The sequence below is a fragment of the Leopardus geoffroyi genome, chromosome C1 (genome assembly GCF_018350155.1).
Source record: "Leopardus geoffroyi isolate Oge1 chromosome C1, O.geoffroyi_Oge1_pat1.0, whole genome shotgun sequence".
Lineage (NCBI taxonomy): Eukaryota > Metazoa > Chordata > Mammalia > Carnivora > Felidae > Leopardus > Leopardus geoffroyi.
Window position 1 is genome coordinate 221,817,210 of NC_059328.1, and position 15,562 is coordinate 221,832,771.

General features: G+C 53.5%; 1 long non-coding RNA gene across 1 annotated transcript; it reads right to left on the reverse strand.

Moving 5' to 3' along the window:
* Positions 1–241: 241 nt before the first annotated feature.
* Positions 242–10,424, reverse strand: LOC123599738. The gene is made up of 2 exons (XR_006713280.1): positions 9,964–10,424; positions 242–502 (listed from the first exon to the last, which is right to left on the reverse strand). It is a non-coding gene; the product is annotated as an uncharacterized LOC123599738 (long non-coding RNA).
* Positions 10,425–15,562: the final 5,138 nt, after the last annotated feature.

Sequence of the window (15,562 nt, forward strand, 5' to 3'; positions counted from 1 at the left end):
GCCTGAAAAAGGACATTCTGACAGCTGCGACAACATGGATGAACCTGGAGGGCGTTATGCCGCGTAACAGAAGCCAGATACAGAAGACCAATTATTTCATGGGTCCACATACGTGGAGTCCCTAAAGGGGGTAGATTTACACAGAGTAGACGGTGGGTGCCAGGGTCTGGGGGAGGGGAAATGGGGGAGTTACTGTTTAAACGACACAGAGTCTGTCTCACAAAATAAGGAGTTCTGGAGATTGAGTGCACAATGCTAATGTACTTACAACTTTTAAGATGGTAAATTTTATGTGTGTTATGTCACAATTTAAAGTAAATAAAAGACAATAAAATAGAAGAGGAATTACGTTCTGACACGTGTTACAACATGAACTTTTAAAAGCATTATGCAGGGGCTCCTGGGTGGCTGGTCAGTTAAGCATCCCAATCTTGATGAGGTCAAGTCCAAGTTCTGTGTTGGGTGGTGTGTTCAAGTCCCAAGTCCACACCCAGCGTGAAGCCTATTTAAAATAAAACAAACAACAACAAACACATTACGCAGGGGACATACGCCGGTCACAAGAGGCAAATACTGCATGATTGCACTTACCTAAGGCATGGAGAATAGGCCAATTCAAAAGACAAAGTAAAATACAGGTTTCCAGGGGCTGAGGAGGGGAACAGGGAATCATTACTTAATAGGGACAGAGTTTCTGTTTGGGGTGATTTTTAAAAAGTCCTGGAAATAGTGGTGATGACTACACAACATCGTGAATTTGTTAATCCCACTGAATTGTACACTGTATAGTTTATGTTATGTGCATTTAATTTTTTAAAGTTTATTTTTGAGAGAGAGAGAGACAGCGCAAGTGGGGAGGAGCAGAGAGAGAGGGAGACAGAATCTCAAGCAGGCTCCACCCTGTCAGTATGGAGCCCTATGCAGGGCCTGAACACAGGAAACAGAGATCGTGACCCGGGTTGAAACCAAGAGTCATACGCTTAACTGACTGAGCCATCCAGGCGCCCCTACGTTATATGTATTTTAACGCAAAGAAAGAAAAGCAGTGATAAAGTGAATGTCAACAAATTTTTTAAATTTTGCTTTCAGAAAGATACTGTTGAGAGAAGGAAAAGACATGCTACAAGGCTGGGGGAAAAAACTGCAAAGCACATATCCAAATACATACATACATACACACAGATGTATGTACATGAAATATATATTTATACTATACACATACTATACAACGTATATACACAGAGCTCTCCAAACTCAACAGTTAGAAAACAACCCAATTAAAAAAAAATTGAGAACAGACTTGAATAGACACTTCATTAAAGAGGGTGGTGAGGAGCACCTGGGTGGCTCAGTCGGTTGGGCGTCCAACTCTTGACTTTGGCTCAGGTCATGATCTCATGGTTCGTGGCTTGGAACCCTGAGTTGGGCTCTACACTGACCGCGCAGACCCTACTTAGGATTCTCTGTCTCTCTCTCTCTCTCTCTCTGCCCCTCCCCTGCTCATTCTATCTCATAAATAAATACATAATTAATTAAGATGGGTGAATGGCAGTAGCGCGTGAACAGATGCTTTACGTCATTAACTATCAGGGAAATGCAAACAAAACCATAGCGAGGTACTGTCTACATTCCTGTTAGAATGGCTAAAATAAAAAGTACTGATAATAGGGAGTTTCCAGGACTGGCACTGAAAGTCCCACATCCCTGGAAACCCCTCTGCCTGAGGCAGAGCTGAACAGTTGGTCGTTCAGGAGGAGGCTGGAAACCCGGAACTCTCATACATCCTACATGGTGCGCGTGCAAAATGGCACCACCGCTCTGGACAACATCTGGATGGTTGCTTCTCTCTCTAGGCCTCTCCCGGCCTCCGTGGCCTCGAATGATCCCACTGGCCCAGTGCCCCGGGCTCTGGGTCCGAGTTCTGCGGGGGCCCCCTGTTCTGGGGCCCCAGGGGTGGGACAAGGCGGGCCAGAAGCTTCTGCTCTAACGTGCGTGCTCTCCTGGCCAATGTCAGGGTCAAATGGACTCATCTTGGGAGGGCTGCAGAAGCTCACGCCGTCCAAAGGGGCAGGGGCAGTGTGGGGCGGGGGAGGCACCAGAACCGCCCCCTGGGTGGGAGGGGACTGAGCGTCTGGGGGCTTCACCTTGCCCCTGGTAGTAGGTCCCAGAGGGGAATCCCCAGGCTTCTCAGACCCTAAACCAGGCAAGGATGAGAGGGTGCAGAGCTCACGGCCGGGGGTGGGGGGGGGGGGCGTGGGGACGGCCTCACCGCCCCTCCTTGGGACCCAGGCTGCCGTGGGAGGAGGGTGTGGATGGCTGAGCCGGCCCCTAGGGGCTCCCGTGTCATCCAGAGGCGCCCATCAGCCTGGATCCCGGAGTCCAGGGGTTCAAGACAATGGAGAAGGGGAGGGTGTTCCCCGGGCCGAGGACAATGCCTCCCACTGGTGACTGTGGACGAGAGGCAGCACTCAGGCAGCGGGTGTCACAGGAACACAGGGGTGTCCTGGGATGTCTGGGCAACCGAGAGACTGCAGGGAGAGTACCCCGCACGGGCAGATGGCACGGCCGCCGGGCTTGGGTGTAGGATGGAACCGGCGTGGGGAGCACCCAGGTCCACACAGGCCCTGGGCTCCCTGGGCTCCCTGGGCTCCGCGCCTCCGCCTTCGATCCCGCTCTCCGCCCACCAGGCTCTGCGCCTTCAAGTGCGACCCCCAGGAAGCCTCACTTTCCAGCCGTGACCTGGCACCCACTGCCACCACCAGGAAAGCCACTGAGAAGGGCAGGAGTTTCCTGTCCACGGCCGTCTGCGGACGGGGCCGACGGCTCCTGGAGGGCGGTGGAGGATTCCAGCCGTGGGACTTGAGATGCCACGGACACACGCTCAGGGATGGCGTTAAGTGAAAAACCAGTTTAAAAATTTTTGTTTAATGTTTACTTATTTTTGAGAGAGAGACAGAGCGGGAGCCGGGGAGGGGCAGAGAGAGAGGGAGACAAAGAACCCGAAGCAGCTCCAGGCTCTGAGCCGTCAGCACAGAACCGGCCGCGGGGCTCGAACCCACGGACCGCAAGAAGTCCGAGGCTTAGCCGACTGAGCTACCCCGGCGCTGCGAAAAACCAGGTTTTAGAACTACACGCTAATTGTGTATACACATGGGGACTATTTTGAACTGACAGGATATGGGGACTGCACACAGCCTTGTGGATCTTAAGTCTTATCCTAACTTTCCAGGTCCAGTAGACTTCAGTGACCAGATTTTACTCCTGTATTCAGAAAAACAGGCTTATCTGTGTCTGCTGGCTGACTTTGAAATCTCAGAACAATGAGGATTGTTTCAAAACAACACCTTCAAGGCCTCAGGATCTCAGGAAGGAGGTTAAGGTGGAAGAAAACTCACTCCCCTCAGGGCAAAAACAAACAACAAACAAAACACCAAGTCTGGACTGGAGGTAAAGGGCCCATGACCACACGGCTCAGGTGACTTCCTGGGCCTGCCCGGACCTGCCCCCTGGCCCACTAGGCGGCAGGGGGGGAGCCCTGGCTGGCCCTGGGGAGGTGACGGCCCCCAGCCGCAGCCTCGAGGATCCTCATGCTCTCCTGGGTCGAGGTCTCCTCCACCCTCACAGACAGCAAATCTTCACCTTCTAAGGCTGACTTGAAGTTCCGGAAACATTCAAACCCAGTTTGAGGAAATCGAGAGGCGCAGGGCACCCGGGGGGTCAGTCGGCTAAGCGTCTGGCTCTTGATCTCGGCTCAGGTCGTGATCTCACGGTTCGCGGGATGGAGCCCCGCCTCGGGCTCTGCACTGACAGCAAGGGGCCTGCTTGGGATTCTCCCTCCCTCTCCCGCTGCCCCTCTCGTGCACACGCGCACACATGCTCACACACGCTCTCTCTCTCTCTCAACGTAAATAAATATTAAAAAAACAGGCACGATTTAGCTCAAAGGTGGGAAAGTGGAAACACCACAAATACCCAGTGATACTAACAGTTGAATAATACTTCCATATATCCGTGGGACGCGGTGCGGTCATCCAAGTGCTGTTGCTAAGACACCATAATGACAGGAAAGTGTTCCCAAGGCAAGCGGGAAAATAGAAAAACTGCTCCTGTTGCAACCCAGCCCCCCTCCCCCCTCCCCCCCTCTCTCTCTTCCTTCTTCCCTGTTGGATAGAAATAAATGTACTGAACGTTTACAGTGCTCGCTTGCCTGTGAGCCAGATTATGAATCTTTCCTGCAAATTCTTTAATTTTTTCTGTACTTTTCAGAGTTTATCAATGACCATGTAATACTTATAGACGAGGTTTCCCCTGGCGGAGGGCAGCAGCTCGGCTCCCAAAGTGCCCTGCAAGCTCTCCCTGGGCTCCCTGAGCCTAAACAGAGGCGAGCTCACAACCAGAAGCGCCAGGCACGCACCTTTCCCACGGCTGCTCTAACAAGATGCCACAAACCGAATGGCTTAAGACAACACAGGTATTTGATGGTTCTGGAAGAAAAAGTCTGACATGGGTCTCACTGGGCTACAGTCAAGGTGTTATCAGGGCTGTTTCCTTCTGGAGGCTCCAGGGCGAACCCGTTTCCTTGCTTTTTCCAGCTTCTAGAAGCCACCCGCGGCCCTTGGCTCATGCTCCCTCCCCCATCTGCAAAGCCAGCCTCTCTCTGACCCTGCTTCTCCCAGACCCTGTTACGGATCTCCTCTCTAGGCCGACCCTCCTTGGTCCCAGTTACAAGGACTCTTGTGATGATACTGGGCTCATCTAGACAATGCAGGGGATCTCCCTCCTCAAGATCTTCAATCCAACCCCACCTACGAAGTCACTTTTGCCACGTGAGGCAGCTCACGTGCAGGGATTAGGCAGAGCACATCTTTGGAACTGATCACTCGGCACGCCAAGCACGGACGGCGCACACAGTCTCACACACGCACACACTCAGACACACACGCAGACACGCAGACACACACAGAGACAGACACACACACACTCGGACACAGACACACACAGACACTCAGGCAGATACAGACAGGCAGGCAGGGGCAAACACAGACCCGCAACCACTCAGACCACATGCATGTGCAGAGACACACAGTAGGCAAAATTTCCCCAAAAGTGAAGAGAAATGTGGGTTTTCAGGTTAGAAGAGGAAAGAAAGTCTTGACCTAACACGTCGTAGTAAGTTTTAGAATTCTAAGGATAAAAACAAGTCTTAAAAACTGAGAGGGTTGGGGTGCCTGGGTGGCTCGGTCGGTTAGGCGTCCGACTCCGGCTCAGGTCACGATCTCACAGTTCGTGGGTTCGAGCCCCGTGTCGGGCTCTGTGTTGACAGCTCAGAGCCTGGAGCCTACTTCGGTTTCTGTGTCTCCCTCTCTCTGCCCCTCCCCTGCTCACGCTCTGTGTCTCTCTGTCTCTCAATAATAAATAAATGTTAAAAAATTAAAAAAAAAAAAAGCTGAGAGGGTTGAATGGCATCACCCAGAGAGACATGTCGAGTCCTACCCCTGTCCCTGTGAATGGGGCCTTGTTTGGACAGGGAGTCCTTGCAGAGGACGTCAAGTTCAGATGAGGTCATGCTGGAGTAGGGGCCTCTGGACGGGAAGATTTGGACGCAAACACACAGGGAGAGGGCAACACAGTGAGGACAGACGCAAGGACAGACCCTCCCCGAGAGCCTCCGAGGGAGCCAGCTCTGCCCACACCTGGGGTTCTGGCCTCCTGGCCTCCAGACTGTGAAAGAGCCTGTCTCCTGTTCTAGGTCAGGTTTGTGCTGCTTTGGTAGGAGCCCCGGGAGATTAATGAAGATTAATAAAGGAGAGGAGGAAGGGACGGAGCAGGGAAGATTACGGGAGGGAGGACAATGGAAATGCACAGAGACCGTGGAGTGCTGTCTACTTGTGTTCCGAGTGGAGTCACAGGCATCTTCAAACACACAGGGACCCAGGAGTCGGAAAGAAGGATCGGATGGCGTCGCCCAGAACGATAAAGAGGCACAGGACACAAGTAGCAGAATTGCACAGAGGTCAGCAAAACGCGTTGGGAAGTCAGCGTAAGTGTTGGCTGTACCGCTGGAAAGCAGGCAACCACAATCCCAGTTTAAAATGGCTCAACAGCAGGGCGCCTGAGTGGCTCAGTCGGTTAAGCGTCTGACTTCGGCTCAGGTCATGATCTCACAGTTTGTGAGTTGGAGCCCCGCGAGGGGCTCCATGCTGTCGGTTCAGAGCCTGGAACCTGCTTCACATTCTGTGTCTCCTTCTCTCTCCGCCCCTTCCCCGCTCCCGCTCTGTCTCTCTCTGTCTCTCAAAAAATGAATAAACGTTAAAAAAAAAAAAGGCTCATCAGTCACATCTCCTCCCCACGCCCTTCTAAAATGGCAGTGAAAGAACTGTACAATAGGGAAAACCCTCAAAAACAAAGAGAACTGCAGAGAAGGCAGAGAAGGCAACAGTAGATGAGAGATTTGACTGCTTTCCACCACACTGTAATGCAAAGAAAGATGGAAGGTGGTGTGTGACTCGGCACACGTACCTGTCAGCTCCGGGCAGTGACTCCCAGTAAGGAGCAGCCCTTGAATCACAGCCCCTGGCGGCGGCCAAGTTGTCTCTCTCCTGCAGGCACCCTGTGCCCCCTGGCTCCTCCCTGCAGCCCCGCCCACAGACGTTGGCTCCTCCCTGCAGCCCCGCCCACAAGCATTGGCTCCTCCCTGAAGCTCCGCCCACACACACTCCCGTTCCTGCTGCGTTCCAGGAGTCAGGGGGAGGGGCAGCCTTCTCTGGGGCAGAGCCTGTGGCCGAGTCAGGAGGCAGAAGCGCGTCCTGGCTCTTCAAGCTTCTGCTCACTCATGGCCCTCGTCACCCTACTCACGTTTCATAGGCCGAGGCAAGTCTCGTGGCCCCGCCAGACATCTGGGGTCCAGGGCCTGTACCCACCCGGACGCACACAGGCAGGGACTGTGAAATCGATGAACCTCACGCTGACCCCGAGGGTGTCTGAGTGTCACAGCCCAGTCCCTGCCAGGGAAGGCAGCAGGGCCTGACCCCCACGTCCCTCACCCACGTCCCGCAGCCAGGCTGGGTGGCCTTGCCCAAGCCTCCTGCCCCCAGGACAAAACCAGATCAGACTCTGTCCTCGGAAGAAACTGGGTCTGAGGCATTCCAGCTGTGGGAATGTCGAGGGCGGTGAGGCCCAGGGGAGGGGTGTCAAGGAGGGGCTGTCTCCCAGCCTGCAGACCCTGGTTCCCTTCACAAACACTGCTCCGGGATGCTGCCAGAAAGACAGGGAGTGCCCCCCCTCACACCAAGCAGGAGACCTGACGAACCTTCTCAGGAGAAGCCAGACTGCCCAGGAAAAGGACCTCGTTTTAGGGTTCCCAGGAGAGAAGCAGGCCAGCTACCAGACTTGGTTGGACACCCACAAGGAGCTGCTGGACCTCCTGTCCAAGTGGAAGGACAGCCAAGGAGCACCTCCCTCACGAAAGGGGAGGACTAAATCATACAGAAGTGTGGGGGGAGAGGGGGCAAAATAAGAGGCCTCCCACCAAAAAGTCCCTTAAAGTTATAATCCTCAGAAAGAGAAGATACTGGGTCCGTAACACCGAGAACAGGAAACTTAGTTAAGGCAATGATCAAAGAATAAGAAAGAAGCATTGGAATAGAAATGCATGAAGATAAAATGAAGGAACTCTTCCAGAAGCCAGAACCAAAGACACAGAGATGGAGCAGAGAATAGGGACGGGGGCGGGGGAGGGGACGCTGGGAAGCTGGTGCCGGCCCCAGGCCACTGGCATCACCTGCACGGGGGTGAGACCCACGCACATGGGGGAAGAACGCAGAGGGGGGCCTCCAGGACAGGACAACGGACAGATGCACTTGGAACAATGACTGATAACGATGACAGGACCACAGAGTGTCCATCACCCGTTCGTACCAGGCACACAGAAGCAGTAGGAGGGGAGGCAGTCCTTAACTCCAGGCAGGGAAGCCTGTGAATCAGAATGGCTGCTTACAAGCCATGTCCAAGGTGAACCTGTGACGTGACCATATTGGGGAAATGGAAGGCAGGGGCGAGGGGTGAGCCCGAGAAGGCCCTGTACCTCCCCTGGGGGAATCCCCGCCAAGATCTGAGGTCAGAGAACACTATAGGATCGGTGTGGCCTGGGTTTCCTCACATGAATCCATCGGACCGATCCAGAATGTTGTTTTCCTGAGGATGTCACTGGGGAGTGGCAGGCTGGACCAGCGACGAGGGGCCCCAGAGCTCTGGGTTATCTTCCTTTGGGGCAAGATTGGAAACGACTGGAACTGAGCAGTCACAGCCAAGAGTGTGCGCTGCAGGGCCACCACCGGGACGCCAGGGCTGTGAGCGTGGCTCTGCCCTGAGGCACAGACACAAGCCTCACCCAGTCCCAGAGAGTGACAACGGGAAGGTGGAGCAGCCAGGAAGTAGGTGTGGGGCTGGGGGGCTGATTCCTCACCTTCCAAGGCAGCAAGTGAGTGGGCACATCTCTGACAGAGAACCCAGAGCTGCCCAGAGGCGTGCCTTGCAGTGAGGGTTGGAGATGGTGTGTCTGGGGAGGAGGCCCCGGGGACAGCTGCTTTTCACCGAAAATCTCCTAAAGCTACTGAGTTCTTTAAATCATGGGCGTGCGTGGTTTTCGTTGAAGTGCTCAACAAATGCAAAAAGAATGCATGAAAGTCGAATTCACCGTGCCAGATGTGAACACACACATGAAGTAGCTAGGAGCATGAGGAATTGAGGCAGGGCCCGTCCACGGTGAGTCCAGACTTGGACTCAGGGTCAGCTTTGAGTTTCAAAGTCCTGGAAAACACCAGCCTCTTCGGCAGGAAGTGTTGGACAAACCTCCAGCCCGGGTTGGAGAAGACCAAGAAAAAGAACATCTTTCTTACTAACATCCACAAAACTGGCGCTTTTTGTTAGAGAGAGAATCTCTCTCTTTTTAAAGTTTATTTCTTTATTTTGAGAGAGAAAAGCCACGAGTCAGGGAGAGGCAGAGAGAGGGGAAGAGAGAGAGAATCCCAAGCAGGCTACCGGCTGTCAGTGCTGAGCCCATGGTGGGGCTCGAATCCATGAACCATGAGATCGTGACCTGAGCGGAAGTCAGACGCTCAACTGACTGAGCCACCCAGGGGCCCCACAAAACTGGATTTTAAACACCACCAGAAGGGCAGGAACAGAGCCTGGCAGCAGGTGTAAGACAGCGGGGTGGGCGGCCCTGCCCCAACAAAGGCCCCAGGGAAGGGCGGCAGCCTGGGGGAGTGGGCAGATATTTGCAACATGTATATAAAACAGACGAAAGATTAATACCCAGAATATACAAAGAATATGGACAAGCCAAGGAGAAAAAATAAGTACCTGAAGGAAAAGGGCTGATTCTGTGCCTGGGAAATTACAAGAGCCCGGATGGCTCACAGCTGGTGCAAAGTTGCTCAGTTCTGTCGGCAGCGGGCACATTAACTGGGCTCTTCACCTGGCTGCTTGACAATGTTCGCATTTAAAACATTTTTTATGTTTATTCATTTTGGAGACAGGGAGAGAGAGAGGGAGAGAGAGAGCGCACGAGCAGGGGAGGGGCAGAGAGGGGGAGACACAGGATCTGAAGCAGGCTCCAGGCTCTGAGCTGTCAGCACAGAGCCGGACGCCAGGCTCGAACCCTCCAACCGTGAGATCATGACCTGAGCGGAAGTCGGATGCTTAACTGACTGAGCCAGCCAGGTGCCCCCAAATACTTTATAATTAAGCAGCGGAGGGGCTGGCAGAGGGGCAACGGGCCCTGCGGGCGGATGCAGCTGGCCCGGCCGAGCCCGCCGCCCTGAGGCCGCCTCCCAAGGCTGGAGCCCACCCTTCCATTTGTGCAGTGGGGGAGGGGGCACAGGGTCAGGCATGTAGAACCCCCTCCCCCCCACCCCATCCCCACCCGCGTCTCTGCCCCCTGGGTGTTTATCCAGCACTTACCGCAGTGTATACAAAACCCTTCTGTCCGGGCTTTGATCCTTCCGGAAGAAGAATGAGCTACTAGAGAAAAACAGGGAGGGGCCAGAGCGGGGCTCACAGCCTCCCCAGGCCTCAGCCCCAGGAAGCTTCCGGGTGCCGCCTCTGTCCCACAAGCCCTCCTATTACTGCAGCATCGCTATGGAAGAGCGGGGTGTGGACGCCCACCCGGGCAGCTTCTGCCCACGCGGCCTTCCTGAAGGGGTAGTGAGGGTCACCTGCCCTGGGGTACTACCTGGGGGCCCCGCCCACACCACGGCTCCGCCCCGCAGGGCTACCTGGGGCCCCGCCCACATTACGGCTCCGCCCTGCACCGCGCTCCCCTGCTTTGTCCCTGGGGTGGGGTGGGGTGGGGAGACGGGGCCGGGGAACCAGCCCCTTCAGACCTTGCTCAGCACCCCCAAGGGCCCCCCCCCTGGGGTGTTCCCATCTGGCAGCAGGGCAGGGACCTCATCCCAGAGCCTGGGCCAAGCCACAAGTGTTTGCAGATTGATGTCCACGTGACCACCTTATCGGCTTCTGCCTCTGGGACTCTTTAAATGTCTCCAGGGTTCAAGGATGCTGTGCATTTCTGGTCGGGATCCTCTGGCTCCTTCTCTGCTCCAGTTTCCACCAGCCTGGTTGGTGCAGCGGCCCCGTGTGCGGAACCCCCTGCAGAGAGGCTGGTGCCTGGGGGGCCATTTCCCCTCGCCTGTCTTTTCTGAGGCTGCTGACCTCCTTCCAGTAGGTCAGGTACATCAGTTGGTTTCCTGTCAGAGAACCTTGAGGGTATCCCATCACCACCCACGAGGTGCATATCCTGGACCTCAAGAGAAAAGGGGCAAGAACGCCTTGGAGTAAACAGAACCCCTAACAACAGAGCTCCAGGGGATCCGCCGACAGGGATGGAGGGCCAGAGTCGCGGCACCCCCCACTCTCGGCTCAGTCCACACGGGTGCTCCGCACAGACCTCTGCCCCTGCGTCCAGGAGGAGCAAAGCACCGGATGAACACCTGAGCCAGAGGAGGAGGGGAGCCCTGAGGTACCCGGAAGGACGGTGCGCCGGGCCCCGTAGAACATACACAAAGTGATACTCAATAAGGATATCTACCGTCAGTGGCGCTTTGGACTTCCGAGAGGGCAGACTCGGGTATGTGAGCGGCAGGCTGTGTCACACCTCTCGGGGACTCCACCTCGTGTCCTCCTGGTCCACCTTGTCCTGGGCTACCCCTGTAGGGACCTGCTTTGCACAGAGGTTGTGAGAGTGAGGAAGACTGTAATGGGAGTGGCGGGAGAGTCAGGATCCAGGAGTGGGCATCTCTGATGAAATGTTACGTGAGCAGAGCCGTGAAGATAATAGAGAAGAAGGCACAGCAAGTGCAAAGGCCCTGAGGCACAAGTGTGCCGAGTGGTTTTGATGATCTACAAGGAGATGGGTGGCTGGAGCTGAGAGCAAGGCAGAGGGAGGGGAGAGGAAGCCTCGGAGGTTGGGGAGGGTAAAAGCAGGTGCCGGGGTGCCGGGCACTAATGAAAATGGTTGGGTTTGAAAAGGCACTCCCCACGCACAGGGTAGCCTAGAGAGGTGTGGCTGAGAGGCAGGCATTCCGGAAGAGAGGGGCGCTGGCCTGGGTCAGGGTGCTTACAGCAACGGAGGCAGAAGCAGCTCCCTTAGGGTGTCTTCTGAAAGGAGAATGAAGAGGCTTGGTGAAGCCCCACCCCCCCCCATGGGTCACAGGTCCCCGGACAGCGGGCACGTGTCCCCAGCCTGCACACAGGAGGAGTTCAGCAACGACTTAATGCAACATGTAGGCTCCCACCTTAGACAAGCAGCCCCATGATGTCTTGGAAGGCCTGGACGGGGTCCAGAAGATCAGAGGCCCACAGGAACCTCACGTGGCCTTCTCGGCCACAGCCAGTCCTGCCCACGAGGCCTCACGTGAGCCCCACGTATGCAGCCCTGTGCAGCCACTTCCACGCCCATCCACACGTCCGTGACCGTCCCCATCCCTGCAGACCCCAGCTGCTCAGTCTCCTCCAGGGCTGGGCCTGGGGAGAGGCCCACATGGGCTCTGTAGGTGGCCGTGCTAGTGTAGACAGGGGTTTCTGGAGGCCTGGGCATTGGCTCTGCGGGACAGGACAGTGGCCTGTGTGCCTTCCCCGTTGCATGGCTATAGGGGACCAGGCAGGGACCCTGGTCCATGTCTGCGCTAGTATGACCACTCACCTTTCAAACCTGGCATCACTGGGTTGTGGACCCCCTGCTCCCCAAATCGTGACCCCCACAAAAGCCTTGAGCAGGATTTTATGGAAAGCCAGGATCCCTCTCCAGGTCATGAGCTCCACCCTATCCTTGCTACGTGGTGGCACTGACAGGCCCCTGCACCCCATCCAGGGCCACGTGTATAATCAGACCTGACACCGTGGCACCTTCCCTGTCTCCAGCCACAGCTGGTTCAGGGAGGGGCTTGTGACAAAAGCTGCTGGCCCCAGGGCATCCTGGAAAGACTGGGTTTTTTCCCCTCTGGGAAAGCCTGCATTGCTGAGGTGAGTGCAGTCACTCAGGGACAGCCTGCCTGAGAGTGAAGCCACCACAAAGGAGCACAGACAGACCCACAGGCGGAAGGAGAGACTCCTTCAGGATCCAGCCATGCCTGAAACCAGTGGACCCCTCCCTGGACATTTTAGTCACATGAACCAAAAGTCCCCCTATCCTCAGGCCAGTCTGGGGCTGCAGAAGGCTCCTTGCCAACCAGGCACCAAGGTCCACACTTGGTCAACACCAGGGCAGACAGAGAGGGTCAGAAGCAATGCGTTCTCCAGAGGCAGAGAATCGGGGCCGAAGGTGACGGCGGGGTGTCAGAGCACTCATGGGGAACTGCGACCAGGACTGGGTGGACAAGGCCAGCTTCCTCCAGGCCTCGAGGGACAAGAAGGCCTCAACTAATTCCAGCATGATCCAGCCTTTTTAAAAAAAGATTTTTTTTTTTTAACATTTATTCATTTTTGAGAGACAGAGACAGAGCATGAGCGGGGAAGGGGCAGAGAGAGAGGGAGACACAGAATCCGAAGCAGGCTCCAGGCTCCGAACCGTCGGCACAGAGCCCTCCGTGGGGCTCGAACTCACGGACCACGAGATCATGACCTCAGCCGAAGTCGGATGCTCAACCGACTCAGCCACCCAAGTGCCTCCACGAGCCAGCCTTTTTAAGGTCTGGATAAGGGTTCGTGCTCTAACTACTCAGGACTGCTTTAACCTTCTCTCTTAGGGGCGCCTGGGTGGCTCAGTCGGTTGGGCGTCCGACTTCGGCTCAGGTCATGATCTCGCGGTCCGTGAGTTCGAGCCCCACGGAGGGCTCTGTGCCGACGGCTCAGAGCCTGGAGCCTGCTTCGGATTCTGTGTCTCCCTCTCTCTCTGACCTTCCCCCATTCATGCTCTCTCTCTGTCTCAAAAATGAATAAACGTTAAAAAAAAAATTAAAAAAAAACCCCAAAACCTTCTCTCTTAATAAGCCTTTGGGGGCATTTCCAGTCCCTCACTGTTAATCAATATTCTGTACTGAACATCCTGAGACATGGCTTTGATCTGCTATCATGAGACATGGCTTTGGATCCTAAGGGTCCAGGGAGGAGTCCACTGGTTTCAGGCATGGCTGGATCCAGGCATGGCATCTCCTGGACTGAAGGGACTGTGCTAAACATAGGCATCTATCAGTTATGTCCAGTGATTTGTCACTTCCACGTGGGGGCCTAGGAAGTCTTTCTGCACCCATCCATGCTCCCCAGGAGGAAGGAAGCAGAGAATGGGATCTCACGTTCTATAGGAGGCTGTGAGTGGGGCTGAAAGTTGCCTGAGGCCACGTGGGGGGAAGGTGGCAGGAGGGGGCATCCCTGTCTCCTGTGTGCAGACATAGGTTTTCCCTCTGCCAGAAGTACATTCCAGGGGCCCCAGGGGTGGACCCCAAAGTTCACAATCTGATTATGCACAGTCTCGCGGAGATACCGTGGGAAAATCCCTTTCCATTCTGAGCATCCATATTCCATATTCCCATCTTTAAAACACAGGGAGGTCCCAAACCTGAGTGCTCTGCAGAAATGCCAGGGCAGACTCTGTCCTGACACTCCAGACCCTACACTGAAGAGGTCATTAAAACGCACACTCACATTTGAGAGCCCCGTAGCTTTTCTGTGTGACAAGCAAGTTTTTACGTGGCTTCACTAGTCCAGGCCTCTTGACAACCACACAAGGTAGGTAACTGTCCTCTAGATGGAGAAGCCAAGGCAGCAGAGGTTCGATAGCTTTCCTCGATTCTTGTAATGTTCTACGTACGTTTGGGTATCAATGCTTTGTTGGCCTTGCAAAATGAGGTGGGAAGTATTTGCTCACTTTTTAGTCTCTGGAAAGGTTTGTGTAAGGTTGGTGATATTTCCTCAACTCTTTAGAGGAATTCCCCCAATGAAACCATCTGAATTAAAAAAAAAAAAAAAAAATGGGGCACCTGGCTCAGTCAGTAAAGCGTCCCACTTCAGCTCCGGTTATGATCTCATGGTTCGTGAGCTCAAGCCCCTCATGGGGCTCTGTGCTGCCATCACGGAGCCTGCCTGGGATGCTATCTGTCCCTCTCTCTACCTCTCCCCCAGTTGTGCTCTCTCTCAATAATAAATAAATAAAAAATAAATAAATAAATAAATAAATAAATAAATAAACGAACTAACTAAAAAAAAAAAAAACCATCTGAATTAGATTTTCTTTTGGGGAATATTTTAAATTATGGATTAATTTTATTTAATGGGTATAGGACTATCCAGATTTTCTATTTCTTCTAATGTCAGTTTTGGTAAATTGTGTTTCATTTAAATTTCAAATTTACTGTCTTGGAGTTGTTCATACTATTCTCTTATCATCCCTTTTTTTTTTTAAGATTTTATTTTAAAGTAATTTCTACACCCATGTGGGGCTCAAACCCTGAGAGCAAGAGTTGTGTGATCCACTGACTGAGCCAGCCAGGGTCCCCTTATTATCCTTTTAATGTTTGTAGTATCTGGTTATGTCCTCATTTTCATTCCTGATACTGGAATTTCTGTTTTCTTTTTCTTACCCAACATTTCCAGGGGTTTATCAATTCTATTAATCTCTTCAAAGAACCAACTGTTGGCTTTGTTGATTTTCTCTAATTTTTGCTTTATTTCATTAATTTTTGCCATAGTTTTTGTTATTTGCTCTCACCTCTGGGTTTAATTTGTTGTTCTTTTACTAGCTGCTTGACTTGGAACTTAGAGCATTAATTTTCCACCTTTCTCCTAAAGCTACGAGTTTTCCTCCAAGCACTGCTGTACCCGCGCCCCTCAGTGTTTGACAGGTCATATTTTCACTTCAAAATATTTTACAGTTTCCCTTGTGATTTACCATTAGATCCTTAATTATCTAGAAGTGTAAGGTTTAAATACCAAGCACTTGGAGGCTTTCTAATTGTTTTGTTGACATTGAGTTTTAATTTAATTCAAAGAGGACACACTTGCATGGTTTCAATCCTTTGAAATTTGTTGAGGTTTTATGGCCCAGGATGTGGCCTATTTTGATTAACAT